We start from the raw sequence: 18,691 nt of genomic DNA, 5'->3' as shown, positions 1-18,691 counted from the left end.
GATTAGTGCGTTGTGGAGGGAAGTATCTTTTGTAGAAGGCAAGTGCGAGAGTCTCCCAGTTGTTGATACCAGCAGCAGTCCGGTCAAGATCAGTCAGCCACTCACGGGCTGAGTCAGTCAGTGAAAAAGGAAAAAGCACTTCCTTTATCTTGTCTTGAGTTACTCCCTTGGTAGCGGGAATAGTAGAGCAGTAATCAGTAAAGACTTCAATATGCTTTCGCGGATCTTCACCTGCCACACCTCGATACAGATTCCTTTCCACCAGAGTTATGTAAGACGGACGGATATCAAAAGTGTTACCGTCCTCAGTCGTGAGATTAAAACCTTTAGGAATCGAGGATGCTTTGGGCTCTGAGTGACTTGAAATGTTAGGCATCTTTACTGGCTTGTCGGCAGAATTGAGATTGTCTTCTTCAAAAGACTGGTCTTCTGCAAATAAGAAGTGTTGCAGCTCGGGCTCGAAAGTACTCAAGTCTTCCTTTCGAATTTCTTTTTTCAGACGAAGTCTATGCCGAAACAGTCTTTCTGGCTCAGGATTAGCAGGAACTAAATCCGATCTGTTTGACCTGGGCATACACAAGACTGAAAGAAATAAGTGACAACTGCCTCAAAGAATAGAAATTCCCTGAGACGGATAAAAATAAACGAAAACAAAAACAGATAGGGTTATTGCCTCCCCGGCAACGGTGCCAAAATTTGATATTGTCGTTTTGTAACAAAAATAAACCTAATTAAAACTAACAAAGAAGCTAGTGATAAGCAGGGTCGATCTCCACAGGAAGGCAAGATATCTGTTAAAGGTCCGTCTATTAGGGTCACAAAATGGGAGGTTTGATTATTGATTTCTAAACAAAATAAGGATTAAAGGAAAGAGAGATTAAACACAAGAGTAATAATGATAGAAAATACAATAAAGATGATCAAATAAGAGAAAGCACGCCAGGATTTTGGTTCACCATGGTACTATCGACTCAACTGCAAATAGCCTAGAAAATCTACTATGAGACGGATACAGAGAAGGTCCTTCCGGTCCACTTTCTATCCTAGATTTCCACTAACTTAACTTCCGTCCTCATTTGGGTAGTCTACAGTTCAAAGCAGGTCTATTTAATCCAATCTTCCGATCCAGGAGTTAATTTAACCAGATTAAAGGTAACTTAGAAGCGTGCACTCAACTAAGTCGGTATTACAGTTAAATTGCCATGGGTACAGATTCTCACAAGTAAATTATCTAATCCATTTGCTACATCGTCACAATCCTACCATGGATTCCCTAATCCCGACATAAGATAAATTAGTTACTCATATTACTAATGGCGTCAACAATAATAATAATGAATATACTAATTAGAGACATAATGAGATAGCAATAATTATGCATACACTAAGATTAGGGCATAAGTAATTAAGAGAGAAAAATAAGGATTAAAGCAAGAAATAATAAGATTAAGATTAATAAGGGAAGAAAGATTACAATATCTAGCAATCCGGCGTAAAGAACAATCCACTAGCAAGCAAGATATTAAGGAGAAGGTTCAACCGTAAAAAGTGTATGAAAGAGAGATTAAGAGTTCAAGAGATGATGAAAGCGTACTAATGACTTAATTAGCGAAAGCTTAAATAGGAAAATAAAAGGTTTAACGAAATAAAACTAATCACGGGTCACAAAGCCCTCATACAACCAAAAACCTCTCGATCGAGTGATATAAAACCACTCGATCGAGGTCTTCATCAGATAATCCTCTCGATCGAGCCAAAATACCTCTCGATCGAGGACATCCACATCATTTCGATCGAGTAACTAAAAGTACTCGATCGAACTCTTCTACTTTATAAACCACTCGATCGAACCAAAAGACTTCTCGATCGAGTGATTTTCTTCATATCAGCCTCTCAAGTTGACTTTGACTGCTTCGTTGATCATCCTTCACGCACTCCAAGGCATATTTCTCGCTCTAACATTCTCGTCTCCTCAATATGCATGCTAAATAGGACGAAAAGAGTACGGTTTCACCACTTTCAGGTTCATTTCTGCAATTCAGACAAAACAAACCAAAGTAGCCAATTCGGGGCATATTGCAATACAAAATGGTATTACTTTGTTTTATCCAAATAGGTTGTTGAGACATTATTGAACCCTATTAAAGTGAACTGGATTAACATAGTAATTACCGCTAGTTACTTATATGAGGTGACGACTCTAAGTGACTAGATTGTGAGTCGATTGATGGCAAGTTCGAGTGCCATAGGGTCATAAGAGATGACTAGTCGATCACATAGACAGATTGTAAGGGACACTCTGTCGGGTAGAGACCGCTTATAGAGTTCTGGTAATTCATATAGCCTGGTCGTGGCGAGAGCTACTATAGTATTCTTTAGAGTCAATTCTTTGACTAAAGACTATTCGTCCAAGTTGGCACAGTTTCTGAGTGACTTTAAATTATGCTCTACGATTTTCGTAAATGAGGTCAAATGGGCATCTTTTGGGTCATGATGAGTTGTGGCTAAAAAAGGGAATAGTACGATAGGGATTGTCCACCCCCTTGTCAGGGTTATTTAATAATCTCAGATCCAATCGAGGAGTATTAAACTGAAAATGCGTGGCCACGCTCGGAAGGTATCTACGGTAGATAATTCCGGTCAGACAGTTACTCTCCAGATCGAGGAAAACACTTTTGATATGATCACTTGCAAGAACGACCTGCAAGACACCTTGCATTGAGTGGGAGATTGTAATAGGACAAGAGAATTGGTGACGCACACTTGTCTAGGATAAGTGAGAGATTGTTGGAGTATGTGTTCTCAACAATAGTCTAATCACATTATTAAAACTCATAATAAGAATAGACAAGGGATGATTCATTTTTATACGTCAACTGATCAACATTAATCGGTAATGATTGGCTGACTAGAGTTTGACATTACTGTCGTTTAACGGTGGTGATCAGTTAATCCCTTAAGGTCACATCTAAAGGACGATTCCCTAAATAAATAAAATTAATTAATTGTATACTGATATGGATTAATTAATTCCTTAAAATTGAACAAATTACTTATGTGTTTGAGAATATGAATCTTATTGTAATTCGATTAAATGTGATTCGTTAGTAATTAAAACATTATATTACTAAATATTTTGTTTATGAAACAATTTTATTAAGAATGAACGGTTAATAATAATTACAATGTGTCATAAATTATATTAACATAACCCATTTTATACACTTGTGATTACTAATTACTAGTCAATTGTTATATATAATTGAATTAATATATGTAATGATATTTAATTGCTAAATATGCATTAATATAATTAACAACATGTTACATGTCACATGTCACACATTATATAACAAAATGACAATTAATAAAAATAAAATGGAATCCATTTTATCTTATGGGAACCGGTTTTATGGGTTAATAAGGTGAGTTGGTTGATTGTTTTTATATTGAGGAAAACGCAATGATTAACATCCTAGCCTAGACTAAACCCTATTACATATTGAGAAGAACAAGTCAAAAAGTAAATGGGCATGCATTGACTCCTTTGGCCACCCCCTTTCCCACCAGTTTTCCTCCCCCTTTTTAGAATAAGAATTGTTCTTATTCTAAAATCATTCATTCTTGCATTTTTTATTATTCTCACTTCTCTCATTATCTCTCTAAAATTAGTTTTAGAATATAATTGTTCAATAATCTAATTTATTTAGATTACTAAAGTAGTAATAAGAAATATTATTAGATCATATTTTAAGGTTTCTAATTATCATATCTAGTTAATATATAATTAGATTTAAGGGTTAGTCTTGGTGCCATCAAGAGGAGGATCTCTACTATTGGGATTTTGGAGGATCGTCCATTAATTTATAGCTCAAGAACAAGTGAGAAGGAGTCCTCACTTGTGCCCTAAAAACCGATTTCAATATTATAAGGAACATTTTTCTTACCTTTCTATTTATATAATGTTATGCATGCACTTGATCAACATCTAATTTTAAGAGAAATTTAGATCAATAATTAAAGTGTTTAATTTGAGGGTTATAGAATCCTTTCAGACTGACCTTGTTCATTGTTTTCAATACTATAGTGATCCATTCGGGGATAGTAAGGCAGTTGGTTTACCAGGTAATAGACTAATGGCTATGGATGTAGCTCGCGGGATAAGGATGGGGCCAAGACTTCACTTTTCGTTTAGCTAGCTTCCGCTATCGTTTAAACATTAGTTTCTTTTGATTTGTTTGGAGTTGTAAACAGTTTTTGGTTTGACTTTGGGTTGTATTGATTAAACAGTTTTGTACTTTTAATAAATGTTCTGTGATGGTCTATTTGATATACTTTACCTCGAGCAACTGAGATGCTAGCACCTTGATATGCTGAGGTGGTCCTTGGTAAGGCACCTTGGTGTATGGGGGTGTTAAAAAGTGGTATCAGAGCGACGATTTTGGAACCTAAAACCAATGACCAAAATGAACATAGGGTGTCTAAATAAAATGAACCCGGGTAGGAATTGTTTGGAGCTACCGAAAAAGGTTTGAGAGACATCTTGAAACCGCAATGTTGCCCACACAAATTCGAACCGGTCAATACGGGGTATGTCTTGGGGTCGGTGTATGTTTGTGAATATCCGTGTATGAATAGAATGGATGAGCATGTTTTGGTTCGAGATGGTATGATATGAATTGGATGCATATATTGTGGAGTAATAGAAGCGACATAAAGAGGCATAATGTGTATGATTGGTTGTTTGTATTTTTTGTTCATGGTATAGGAACATGTGAATAGGCTGCTGCTTTGTATTTACGCACTTATACTTATTGGTTGTGTGATGGGGAAATCGTTTTTGGCATGATTCGACGGAGCAGGGCAGGTACTCGACCGAGTAAGGGGTACTTGGCCGAGTAACCTATCACTCGACCGAGTGAGGGTACTTGTGCATTTGGCAGTAGCTACTGGAATAAGAACACTCGGCCGAGTAAAGATAGTACTCGACCGAGTGAGGCGTACTCGACCGAGTAAGTAAGGTACTCGACCAAGTATGCTTTCTGTGCATTTTTTTATCAGCTACTGGAGTTGGAGTACTCAGCCGAGTAGTCAGCATACTCGACCGAGTACCTCTTTGGCGGAAGTAATATTCTTTTTTTAACCGTAGGCTATGTGCATACGTTTGTCTTGGTTATATCAGCTCAAAATGTCGTCAAAGAGATCAGTCGATTACATCCAGGCTTCGAAGATGAGCCTAATAAGATAGATAGGATGATTGAGAAGCAAGAGGCGCTCACTAAGGCACTACTGAATATGGGGTAAAGCGGGGGAGAAAATGGTGGATGCATCTCGTTTGAGCACCACCATTTCCCACTTTAACCCTAACACTTACGAGGGCACCGACGAGCCTAAGTTGCTCGACAACTGGCACCGGGAGATGGAGAATGTGTTGGAAGTGGTTCAGTGTCTAGCGGAGATGATGGTAGAGTAGATTGCATTGTATCCGAGAGATGAGGCTGGGGTATGGTGGCACAATGAGAGGGAAGGAGCACATCCCTACAATAGAAATTTGAGCCAACCTGCAATTCCTTGGGCAGGGTTCAAGAGAGCGATGAAGTACCACTTCGTTCTGGAGCACATCCGTGCAAAGTTGAGGGCTGAGTTAGATACCTTTACTATGACCGACAGCATGACCGTCACTGAGTACTAGCACATGTTCATTGAGCTGTCACGCTATGCGGAAGACATGCAGCTAAGTCAATGGAGTTTGGCTCTTTGCTTTAAGAGAGGGCTAGAATTGAAGATTATGGAAAAGCTACTAGCCGGGCTGATCTCTTATCTGAAAGATGTCTATAAGAGAGCGGGGCATTCTGAGAAGTTGGTTGATATGGCCAAGAAGGCTCGGGAATGGGGGACTGATAAGAGGAAAGTTAAGAGTGAGGGTGGCAACCAACCAAGCCACAAGCGGGGTAACCATAACCAAGCTAGAACTTATTCTGGAGGATCTAGCTATGGTGGGGGACCTCGTGCATGGGGAAGAGGTGTCCGGAGCACTAGCGACAACTCAACCTTACAATGCTACAATTGTGGTGGGTCAGGTCACAAACGGTACGAGTGTACGAGCTCTGTAAGGGGAAGGAGAAGGCTTTTCGAGATCATATAAGAGGAATTACTCTCAAACTCCGAGCCAGAATTTGGCGAGTAATAGGCCAACTAGGTCATGGAACAATAGGGAGGCCAGGGCACAACAATACCGGCTACAACCGCAATAATGGTGGATCCTATCAGTGCCCGAATAACAGTGTGACTAAGAATTGCGAAGCTTAGCCTACTACATCAGCGACTACGGTCCATGGAGGAGGTCAGAAGAACTATGGCAAACTCTTTATGATGGGCAAGCAGAGGCTAATGTTGATGCGCATGTTGTCACCGGTACTTTTCTTGTTAATAATACACTAACTTTAGTTTTGTTTGACTCAGGGGCAACCCACTCATTTGTGTCTAGGGGTCATGCCTTATCTATGGGTTTGGGGGAGTATGAGTTGGTAAAAGATAACGTGTTTATATCATCGGGGGAGTCGGTGTCTTGTAATACATTGTATAAAGGAGTGTCTATGGTGGTTGGGCAAGTGGACTTACCAATTAATTTGCTTAAGTTTCCTATAGATGGGTTTGGGGTAATAGTTAGGATGGATTGGTTGGGTAAGTATGGGGCCAAGATAGACTGTCGTCTAAAGATAATGTCTTTAAAGGGTCCTAAGGGAGTGAAGGTGTCACATCGGGGGTTTGTTGTAAAACCCGAGGTGAAGATGATTGCAGTAATGACTTTAAAGTCATGTTTGAGGAAGGGGAGTCCTATGATCCTTATCCCTCGAGTAGAGGAGCCGTGAATAGCATAGATACCAGTGGTTAGAGAGTTCGGTGATGTCTTTTCGGAGGAGATACCAGGGTTACCTCCTAAGAGGGATATTCATTTCAATGTTGAGCTCAAACCGGGGACGGGACCTATATCTAAGGCTCCGTACCGTATGGGACCAAAAGAATTGGAGGAATTGAAGAAGCAGCCGAACGAGTTGTTGGATAAGGGATACATCCGACCTTGTATATCGCCTTGGAGTGCACCAGTTCTATTCGTGAAAACGAAGGATGGTAGTATGAGGTTGTGCGTCGATTACAGAGAGCTAAACCATGTTACCGTGAAGAAAAGGTATCCTCTGCCGAGGATTGATGATATTTTTAACCAGTTGAGTGGAGCCAGAGTGTTTTGGTAACACCCACGAATTTTCCATTTTAGCATTTATAATTTAATTAACTCTTTTATTACTTTATTTATATTTTAAATTATTTAATTAAATTAAATTCATTTTTAAGCATAATTTTTATAAATATTATATTTTTAAAGCTTAGCTTATATAAAAATAAATATATTAAGTCGGATAGTAATAATAGTGATAATAATAATAATAATTTCCGTCTTAAGTTATAGTAGACATGAGACGTAATTTTCGTCTAGCAAAAGACCGTCACATTTCTCTTGTGAGACTAGATTAACCCGGACCAATCACAGGTCGACAACACACTCACCTACTTTTTACACCTTACTAAAATAATATTTTCTTCACTCACCCACACACTCACACACACGGTCCCTCACTTCCCTCCTACTCTTTCTTTTTTTCGAAAAATACAGCAACAACAACTTAGTAACATCAAAACAAGAGCAACACCATTAACACCCATCTTCAACCTTAGATTTCTCCCTTGTTTCTCAACCATTTCAATTTATTTTTATGCCATTAGCTTCATCTTTCCGCCCTTAAACTTTCTAGGTAAGAAAGTCTTGTTTTTGTGGTGGTTTCGAAATGACCCACCTTTTAAAAGTTTCGGTTTTTACCTTAAACCTTCCATTTTCGAACTCCTTATGAAGGATTCGAAGACTCGGAGGAAGACTCGTGCCTTGTAGACCATTTACTTGAAGATTAAAGAGCTTTCGAGGTAACGGTGATAGGTTACTCGACAAAGTTTCAAAATTTCGTCCCTTGTACTCGGTTTTATACTCTTTTCGTCATAAAGTTTGGTTCTTTACGCTTTTCTCACATGTGTGGTCGAATGTGTGGTTTTATTTCTCTGTTTACATGCTTGATTAAAGTAACTTCTTGGTTTGCATCTCCATATATATTCCGGTTATGGAGTTTTTTTTCGGGTGAATAAGTCCGTCTTTGTATGGCATGTTTTCCTGGATTTTCGTGCACTGTTGGGATGTGTATGGTGGTTGTATCCTCGTTTTGGCTGGGCTTTGTTTCCGTCTCAAACTAGTCTTCCATGCCGCCTTAATGTTGACCCGACATGGACTGATTTGGAGTCTGTTTTGGAGTTTCTTATTACGTGTCAAAATCACCTTTCTAGTACTCGTTATGTTGGGAAAACTCCGTCTTGTTTACACTTGAAAATCTCGTGTCAAAGTGTCTCGGTGTGGTCTGTTTTGGCGGGTCTGGTGGCCTGCTCCGTGGGTCTGTTTTGGGCCGGATTTTGGTTGTTTGATGGGTGGTAGTTTGGGCTATTTTTGGGCAGATAGTAGTAGCTATTTTGGGTGTGTATGAGTGGTTGTTTTCAATAGAAGTGTCGATGTTTATTTCCGTCTCAAACATGCTCATGAATTCACCTTGTTGTTTATATGAAATGCTGCAATGGGGTAAATGTTTGTGTAGTGGGTTAGACCTTCTTGGAGGTGTTAGCCACGGTTTAAGGCTGGCCGTGGGGTCGGGCAATGGTTAAGGCTGGGAAGGGCAGATGGTTGGCCGTGGGAAGGTGGTGCGGCCACGGCCTGGCTGCCTTCGAGGTGGTCTCGTGTGGGAGGAGCATGGATACACCATGTTCCCATCTCCCTTTGTCTTCTTTTTGTGTTGATATGCCTTAGATTGATTGGGATCATTATGTTTATTCAATTGGGCTTATCATGTTTATTCAATTGGGCTTGCTATGTTTTATCTGTTGGACTTGTTATGTTTTCTCATTTGGGCATATATATATATATATATATATATATATATATATATATATATATATATATATATATATAGGATCCGGTGAGAACGAACACTCGGTGAGAACGGTGAGAACGACCTTTATAATAAAACTCACGCGCGTCCTTAGTTTCTCACAGCCAAACTTATCTATCATCCTCTCCCAATCACATATTTCCTCAAACCCAAATCCCCCAATCACCACCTAACAACCTTTCGTCGTCTCCGGCGACGATCGCAACAACTCCGGCGACGAATCAACTTCTCTAAGTCTTATCCTGACACTCGATACTACAAATCTCGACGCCGCAATCACCAGGCACGTCCACCTGACAGTTGTCGGCATCAACCATCATCGTGCATCTCCAAAATCTCAAATCGTCGTCACGAACTTCCCCGATGCCGGCTCAAATCCTTGGAATCCATTCAACATTTTGAACCGTCAATTTTCGAGCTCCAGATCTCGATTTTCCGGCGTAATCTATGGCGTAAGAGAGGTCAACCAGATATCGATTAAATGGAATTGCTTTTTGAGTATATTGAGGTGAAGGCGGAAGTGGCGGAATTGAAGACTAGATTTGAGCAAGAAAGGGGACAATTACTTGGACTATTGATTCATTTCAAGGATAAATTGGTGGAAAGGGAGTTGGAATTGGGGAATTTGAGGGGAAAAATGACGGCGGCATGTTGAGAATTGGAAGTAGGTACTTGCAATTCACAAAGCTTATTTCTTTTATTATTATGGTTTGGTAATTGTTTACTGAAATTTTAGGAATGAACATTGTTTGATGTTTTATACACATGCTATGTATGCTAGTGATTGCTGTTGATTTTGTGACACAGTTTTGATTCGTAGCTAGTGAGTAATGTTTGCTGAAGTTCCGAAACAATTGATCTTAATTCTGGGTTGTACTCCGGAAAGATAAGTTGTACCCGTTTATTGACGCGGTGCGTTTTTAATTGGTTTCGAAAAAGTCATGATGCGTGTTTTGATGTTGTAGGGTTATGTTGCGAGTGCCACCATTGAATGACTTTACCAACTAAGCTAACTATTCGCTGGACATTTGCAATTTGTAATGAGCAGCGTGTTTTGTTGTACTACCGCTCACTTGGTAGTGGAAGCGACTTTTTTTTGCCTGATGGATCCATTTGGTTGCTGCATTATGATGGATGTGATAAATGAGACTCATTTTTGCCTGATGTATGCCTAATTTTGCCTACTTTGTAGGGATTACATTTTGGTCTTGACTCTTGATTGCATATATGTTGTGCTGTACTGTAGGCTGCAAATAAACTTCAGTGTGGGCTCCCGCCCGGACCAGGCGGGTCAATAGGTGCTCTAGAGGGAGTTAGCTACCTGGCTGTATTGGGTATAATTGGGTGGTCATTGTATACCAAGTCCAAAACAGGGTCTGGTCTGCCGAATGGGCCGTTTGGTTTGCTGGGTGCTGTAGAAGGGTTGTCTTATCCGAGCTTGCTTGCTATTATTGTGGTTTTTGGACTGCAATTTTTTCAGACGAGTTCGATTCCCGGTCCGTTTCCTGGAGATCAGTGTTTTGGCTAGTTTCATAATTTCATGTACTCCTTTGTAAGTTGCAATCAATATTTATATGTTTAATGTGGAGTGGAAATTTGAGTTTGTTAAACTTGATTACTTGTACTTAGTTGATTGAATGTTATTGTACCTAGTTAGTTGGTTGCTAGTTGCTAGTTGCTAGTTGCTACTCATAATGCAATCAATTTAATATGTTAATTTCCTTGATGATTTGAGTCAAGCAAGTATTTCGTCGACGACTTTAATTCTTGATTATCTTTACCGTCATTGTTCTTAAGAGCAGCAGGAAGATTATGATTATGATTCCGCTAATATTACAAACCCTCCTTTAAGTTTAAGGGTCTGCTATGCAATCTCAAATAGAGAAAACATAAAAACTTGAAACGGTGCTTAAGAAATGCATAGCTACTGCCTGAGCTACATAATGAGGTTATGATTTTAAGTATTAACCATATCAAGTCGTATTTTTTGCAAAGTGTACCTAGGATCCGAAAAAGTGAAACTACATTATTCTAAAGTGTCTAAAATTTATGTGAAAAAATGTATCTATTTCATTTTGCAAAAAAAAAAAAACAAAAACAAACAAACGTATATGACATTTGGTTTAAAAAAATCTATCAAAAAATTGTACCTATGCTAGCAAAAAGACATTCTTTAAAAAATTTACATAGAATGAAAGTCAAAAGTGTACCTAGGATAAAAAAAAGTGTATATAGAATTCACTTAAAAATTGTACCTAGAATAAAAAAGTGTATCTACATTCTTAAAATGTGTATATAGAATTTTGATAAAAAGTATACCTACTTTAGTTAAAAGTGTATATGAGATTTGGTAAAAAAAAAAAAAAAAAAAAGTGTATCTACATTCTTAAAATGCGTAAACAGAATTTTGGTAAAAAAGTGTACCTACTTTAGTTAAAAGTGTATATGAGATTTTGTAGAATTTTGGTAAAAAGTGTACCTACTTTAGTTAAAAGTGTATATGAGATTTGGTAAAAAAAAAAAAAAAAAAAAGTGTATCTACATCCTTAAAATGCGTATATAGAATTTTGGTAAAAAGTGTACCTACTTTAGTTAAAAGTGTATATGAGATTTGACAAAAAACAAAAAAAAAAAAAAAAAAAAAAAAGTGTATCTACATCCTTAAAATGCGTATATAGAATTTTGGTAAAAAGTGTACCTACTTTAGTTAAAAGTGTATATGGGATGTGGTAAAAAAAAAAAAAAAAAAAAAAAAAATTGCACCTTTTATATATATTCTAATGTATCTAGTGCGTTCTTACCGTTCTCACCGAATGGTCGTTCTCACCGGATCCCACATATATATATATATATATATATATATATATATATATATATATATATATATATATATATATATATATATATATATATATATATATATATATATATAGAGAGAGAGAGAGAGAGAGAGAGAGAGAGGAGTTCTAATGAGTCCAACATGTGCCATTGAGTCCATAAGTCCCTCTAAGGGCCATTGGATGGACTCAATGGATGGTTGAGATGAATTTGATTAAAGGCTATTAAAAAGAAAAGGTAAAAAATGTGGATGGTTGGATTGAGATGGGTGGTTGAGATTGAAAAATACCAAAAAAAATTTACCACTAATCAAATTTCTATACACTAATTAATTTTTCTTTCTCTCTCTAGCCCCTAATTAATCAGTTTTGAGTTTCAGATTTCAGAAGTGTAAATGTAATGTTGTATGAGTTTTAGAAGTGTAACTGTGATGTTTTACGAGTTTAAATGTAACATTTTAAGAGTGTAAAATTTATTTTTTGTTACGGAAATTTTGAATTTATATAATTTTAACACTTTACAAGTGTAAATGTGATGTTTTACGAGTGTAAATGTAACATTTTAAGAGTGTAAATTTGATTTTTTGTGACGGAAATTTTGAATTTATATAATTTTAACATTTTATAAGTGTAAATGTGATGTTTTACGAGTGTAAATGTAACATTTTAAGAGTGTAAATTTGATTTTTTGTGACGGAAATTTTGAATTTATATAATTTTAACATTTTACAAGTGTAAATGTGATGTTTTACGAGTGTAAATGTAACATTTTAAGAGTGTAAATTTGATTTTTTGTGACGGAAATTTTGAATTTATATAATTTTAACATTTTACAAGTGTAAATGTGATGTTTTACGAGATTAAATGTAACATTTTAAGAGTGTAAATTTGATTTTTTGTGACGGAAATTTTAAATTTATAGTATAATTTTAACATATTACAAGTGTAAATTTGATGTTTTACGAGTGTAAATGTAACATTTTAAGAGTGTACATTTGATTTTTTGGGACGGAAATTTTGAATTTATATAATTTTAACATTTTACAAGTGTAAATGTGATGTATTCCGAGTGTAAATGTAACGTTTTAAGAGTGTAAATTTGATTTTTTGTGACGGAAATTTTGAATTTATATAATTTTAACATTTTACAAGTGTAAATGTGATGTTTTCCGAGTGTAAATGTAGTATTTTAAGTGTAAATTTGAAGATTTAAGAGTGTAAATTTGGTCCTTTGAGTGTGACTTTGGTCCTTTATAAGTGTAACTTTGGTCCTTTTACGATTAAAACTTTAGTCCGACTCCCAACAAACACCACCAACGCCGTCCTCCACCACCAACTCATATCCAGAAATATGAGTGTAAATGTTAAGAAATATGAGTGTAAATGTACACAAATACAAGTGTAAATGTTAAGATTTACGAGTGTAAATGTAAAGAAATATGAGTGTAAATGTTAAGAAATATGAGTGTCAATGTAAAAAATTGTGAGTATAAATCTGAGAAATGCGTGTAAATGTAAAGAAATATGAGTGTAAATGTAAATAAATACAAGTGTAAATATAAAAAAATACGAGTATAAATCTGGAACAATAACAATAACAGCAACGATTAACAAAAAAAGATCTTAAAAAGACTACATATCTATTTTATAGATCTAAAAATAAAAGTAGATTTAAACTACTATATATTTATTAGATCTACGAATGTAGATTTAATAAAATACGAGTGTAAATCTGAAAGATGAATGTAACTTTAATAAATTGTGTTTTTTTTAGATTTACACGAGATTAGTGAAAAAATATAAACAACAAACAACAATTTAAAAAAAAAACAAAAAAAAGAAAGAAATATAAATACAAAACGAGCAAACAAACGACAAACACTAAATCTCTATAAACACTAAACGCCAATGGTCAGAGCAAACAAACACAAACACTAAACTCTATTTGTGGTAGGGCAATGGTCAGATCTGGAGGGCAATGAGCAAACAAACACAAACACTAAACTCTAAACTATATTTGTGGTAGGGCAATGAGCAAACAAACACAAACACTAAACGACAATGGTCAGATCTGCAAAAAAGAGTGGAGATATGGTGGTGTCGGGTTGTGACTTGCGAGAAAGGCGGGTAGGGGTGGTCGGTTGGTGAAAGGAAGGGAGGTGGTTGGGCTGTTGGAGGTGTGGGGCTCGGATCTGGAGGTGGTTGTGGTTGTCGTAGGGTGGTGGTGAGGTAGTGGTGGTTGTCGTGGGGTGGTCGTGAAGTTGTGGTGGTTGTCGTGAAGTATTTGTGGTGGGATGGTCGTGAGGCAGTGGTGGTTGTAGCGAGGTGGTTGTGGAGGATCTGAAAAGGCGCTGCATTTTTTTTTTTGGATTGTTGGTGATGATAGTGGGGTACTGCTAGTTGGTGGGTGGTGGTGGTGGGGCTGCGAATTAGTGGTGGCGGCAGTAGAAGAGTGGTGGCGGCAGTAGTGCGAGTTGGTGGTGGCGGCAGTTGTGGGGTGGTTGTGGTGGATCTGGAAAGAGAGGTGGCGGTGGGTGGTGACGGTGATGTTGAGGTGGCGGGTGTGTGGGTGGTGGGTGGTGTGTTGTGGTGGTGGTGGGTGATGACTGAGAGGATTGAATGAGGGGGAAATTTTTTTTTTTTGATTTTTTTTAATTATTTGGTTTTTGATTTTTGTTGGATTTTTAAGAGCAGTTGAATTTTTTTGATTTTTAGAGAGATGAGAGGAATGATAATTGTGTGAGATGAGAGAGAAGTGAGTAGAAAATAAATGTTATATTGTAAAATTAGTGGTTGATTAGTGGAGGTAGTGAGGGAAAGTGATTAATTAGCTTCAATCCCCTCCATTTAGCATTAATCCCTCCCTTTCCCCTTCAATCTCAACCCTCCATCCTATCTTTTCAATGGCTCTTAAGAGGACTTATGGACTCAATGAATTTGAGTGGACTCACTTGATCCTTCTTATATATATATATATATATATATATATATATATATATATATATATATATATATATATATATATATATATATATATAGGAATGGGATCATGTGAGTACACACTATCTTTTTGAGGATTGAGGATTTCATTACAATATCACAGGTTGTTCAATACAATATCACAGGTTATTCGAAACAATATCACACGGAAAAAAAACAGTTGTGCAAAAAAAAAAAAAATATTTTTTTTTCCAAAAATTTTTTTTTTTTTGGACAAGTCTAATTTTTTTTCATGATATTGTATTGAAGAACCCGTGATATTGTATTCACTAATCCGCAATCCTCAAATATTTAGAAGTTCTCACCGGATCCCGCTCTCTCTCTCTCTCTCTCTCTCTCTCTCTCTATATATATATATATATATATATATATATATATATATATATATATATATATATATATATATGTATGTATATATGTATATATATCTTATGTTATTGGGCCACAATTATTATGGGTACTTTTAGTGCCAAGTTCGGGTTATTTGAATTATTCAAATTACACCTCACTCATTTATATATTTTTCTCACGTGAATTATAATCGTGGAATTCATTATTTAATTATTTCATTTATATATGAAATGACATGTTTTCATTATAATATGAGTTCAATTTATTTATTCATGCTTAGTAAGTAATGAACAAAATGAACATACGGTGTCTAACTAAAATGAACTCGGGTAGGAATTGTTTGGAGCTACCGAAAAAGGTTTGAGAGACATCTCGAAACCGCAATGTTGCCCACACAAATTCGAACCGGTCAATACGGGGTATGTCTTGGGGGTCGGTGTATGTTTGTGTATATCCGTGTATGAATAAAATGGATGAGCATGTTGTGGTTCGAGATGGTATGATATGAATTGGATGCATATATTGTGGAGTAATAGAAGCGATATAAAGAGGCATAATGTGTATGATTGGTTGTTTGTATTTTTTGTTCATGGTATAGGAACATGTGAATAGGCTGCTACTTTGTATTTACGCACTTATACTTATTGGTTGTGTGATGGGGAAATCGTTTTTGGCATGATTCGACCGAGCAGGGTAGGTACTCGACCGAGTAAGTGGTACTTGGCCGAGTAACCTGTCACTCGACCGAGTGAGGGTACTTGTGCATTTGGCAGTAGCTACTGTAATAAGAACACTCGGCCGAGTAGAGACTGTACTCGACTGAGTGAGGCGTACTCGACCGAGTACGTAACGTACTCGACCAAGTATGCTTTTTGTGCATTTTTGATTAGCTACTGGAGTTGGAGTACTCAGTCGAGTAGTCACAATACTCGACCGAGTACCTCTTTGGCGGATGTAATATTTTTTTAGAACCGTAGGCTATGTGCATATGTTTGTCTTGGTTATATCAACTCAAAATACCGCCAAAGAGATCAGTCGCTTACATCCAGGCTTCGAAGATGAGCCTAATGAGATAGATAGGATGATTGAGCAGCAAGAGGAGCTCACTGAGGCACTACTGAATATGGGGGAAAGGGGGGGGGGGAGAAAATGGTGGATGCATCTTGTTTGAGCACCACCATTTCCTACTTTAACCCTAACACTTACGAGGGCACCGACGAGCCTAAGCTGCTCGAAAACTGGCACCGGGAGATGGAGAATGTGTTGGAAGTGGTTCAGTGTCTAGCGGAGATGATGGTAGAGCAGGTTGCATTGTATCCGAGAGATGAGGCTGGGGTATGGTGGCACAATGAGAGGGAAGGAGCACATGCCTACAATAGGAATTTGGGCCAACCTGCAATTCCTTAGGCAGGGTTCAAGAGAGGGATGAAGTACCACTTCGTTCTGGAGCACATCCGTGTAAAGTTGAGGGCTGAGTTAGATACCTTTACTATGACCGACAACATGACCGTCACTGAGTACTAGCACATGTTCATTTAGCTGTCACGCTATGCGGAAGACATTCAGCTAAGTCGATTGAGTTTGGCTCTTTGCTTTGAGAGAGGGCTAGCATTGAAGATTATGGAAAAGCTACCAGTCGGGCTGATCTCTGATCTTAAAGATGTCTATAAGAGAGCGGGGTATGCTGAGAAGTTGGTTGATATGGCCAAGAAGGCCCGGGAAAGGGGGACTGAGAAGAGGAAACTTAAGGGTGAAGGTGGAAACCAACCAAGACAAAAGCGGGGTAACCACAACCAAGCTAGAACTTATTCTGGAGGATCTAGCTATGGTGGGGGACCTCGTGCATGGGGAAGAGGTATCTGGAGCACTAGCGATAACTCAAACTTACAATGCTATAATTGTGGTGGGTCAGGTCACAAACGGTACGAGTGTACGAGCTCTGTAAGGGGAAGGAGGAGGCTTTTCGAGATCTTATAAGGGGAATTACTCTCAAACTCCGAGCCAGAGTTTGGCGAGTAACAGGCCAGCTAGGTCATGGAACAATCAAGGAGTCCAGGGCACAACAATACCGGCTACAACCGCAACAATGGTGGATCCTATCAGTGCCCGAATAACAGTGTGACTAAGAATTGCAAGGCTTAGCCTACTACATCAACGAGTACGGTCCATGGAGGAGGTCAGAAGAACTGTGGAAAACTCTTCATGATGGGCAAGCAGAGGCTAATGTTGATGCGCATGTTGTCACCGGTACTTTTCTTATTAATAATACACTAACTTTAGTTTTGTTTGACTCAGGGGAAACCCACTCATTTGTGTCTAGGGGTCATGCCATATCTATGGGTTTGGAGGAGTATGAGTTGGTAAAAGATAACGTGTTTATACCCTCGGGGGAGTCGGTGTCTTGTAATACATTGTATAAAGGGGTGTCTATGGTGGTTGGGCAAGTGGACTTACCAATTAATTTGCTTAAGTTTCCTATGGATGGGTTTGGGGTAATAGTTAGGATGGATTGGTTGGGTAAGTATGGGGCCAAGATAGACTGTCGTCTAAATAAAATGTCTTTAAAGGGTCCTAAGAGAGTCAAGTTGTCACATCGGGGGTTTGTTGTAAAACCCGAGGTGAAGATGATTGCAGTAATGACTTTAAAGTCATGTTTGAGGAAGGGGTGTCCTATGATCCTTATCCCTCGAGTAGAGGAGCCGTGAATAGCATAGATACCAGTGGTTAGTGAGTTCGGTGATGTCTTTTCGGAGGAGATACCAGGGTTACCTCCTAAGAGGGACATTGATTTAAATGTTGAGCTCAAACCGGGGACGGGACCTATATCTAAGGCTCCGTACCATATGGGACCAAAAGAATTGGAGGAATTGAAGAAGCAGCTGAACGAGTTGTTGGATAGGGGATACATCCGACCTTGTATATCGCCTTGGAGTGCACCAGTTCTATTCGTGAAAACGAAGGACGGTAGTATGAGGTTGTGCATTGATTACAGAGAGCTAAACCATGTTACCATGAAGAACAGGTATCCTCTGCCGAGGATTGATGATCTTTTTGACCAGTTGAGTGGAGCCAGAGTGTTTTGGTAACACCCACGAATTTTCCATTTTAGCATTTATAATTTAATTAACTCTTTTATTACTTTATTTATATTTTAAATTATTTAATTTAATTAAATTCATTTTTAAGCATAATTTTTAAAAATATTATATTTTTAAAGCTTAGCTTATATAAAAATAAATATATTAAGTCGGATAGTAATAATAGTGATAATAATAATAATAATAATAATAATAATTTCCGTCTTAAGTTATAGTAGACTTGAGACGTAATTTTCGTCTAGCAAAAGATCGTCACATTTCTCTTGTGAGACTAGATTAACCCGGACCAATCACAGGTCGACAACACACTCACCTACTTTTTACACCTTACTAAAATAATATTTTCTTCCCTCACCCACACACT

The 18,691-nt window shown here is 37.7% G+C and overlaps 1 long non-coding RNA gene across 1 annotated transcript; it reads left to right on the top strand.

Moving 5' to 3' along the window:
• The first annotated feature begins 9,091 nt into the window (after nt 1–9,091).
• On the top strand, nt 9,092–10,767 carry LOC141634208 (uncharacterized). Its single transcript, XR_012538961.1, has 2 exons — nt 9,092–9,709; nt 10,288–10,767. It is a non-coding gene; the product is annotated as an uncharacterized LOC141634208 (long non-coding RNA).
• Nucleotides 10,768–18,691: the final 7,924 nt, after the last annotated feature.

Source organism: Silene latifolia, chromosome Y, assembly GCF_048544455.1.
Source record: "Silene latifolia isolate original U9 population chromosome Y, ASM4854445v1, whole genome shotgun sequence".
Lineage (NCBI taxonomy): Eukaryota > Viridiplantae > Streptophyta > Magnoliopsida > Caryophyllales > Caryophyllaceae > Silene > Silene latifolia.
The sequence above is the reverse complement of the archived record's forward strand: the minus strand, read 5'-3'. Positions and strand labels throughout refer to the sequence as shown.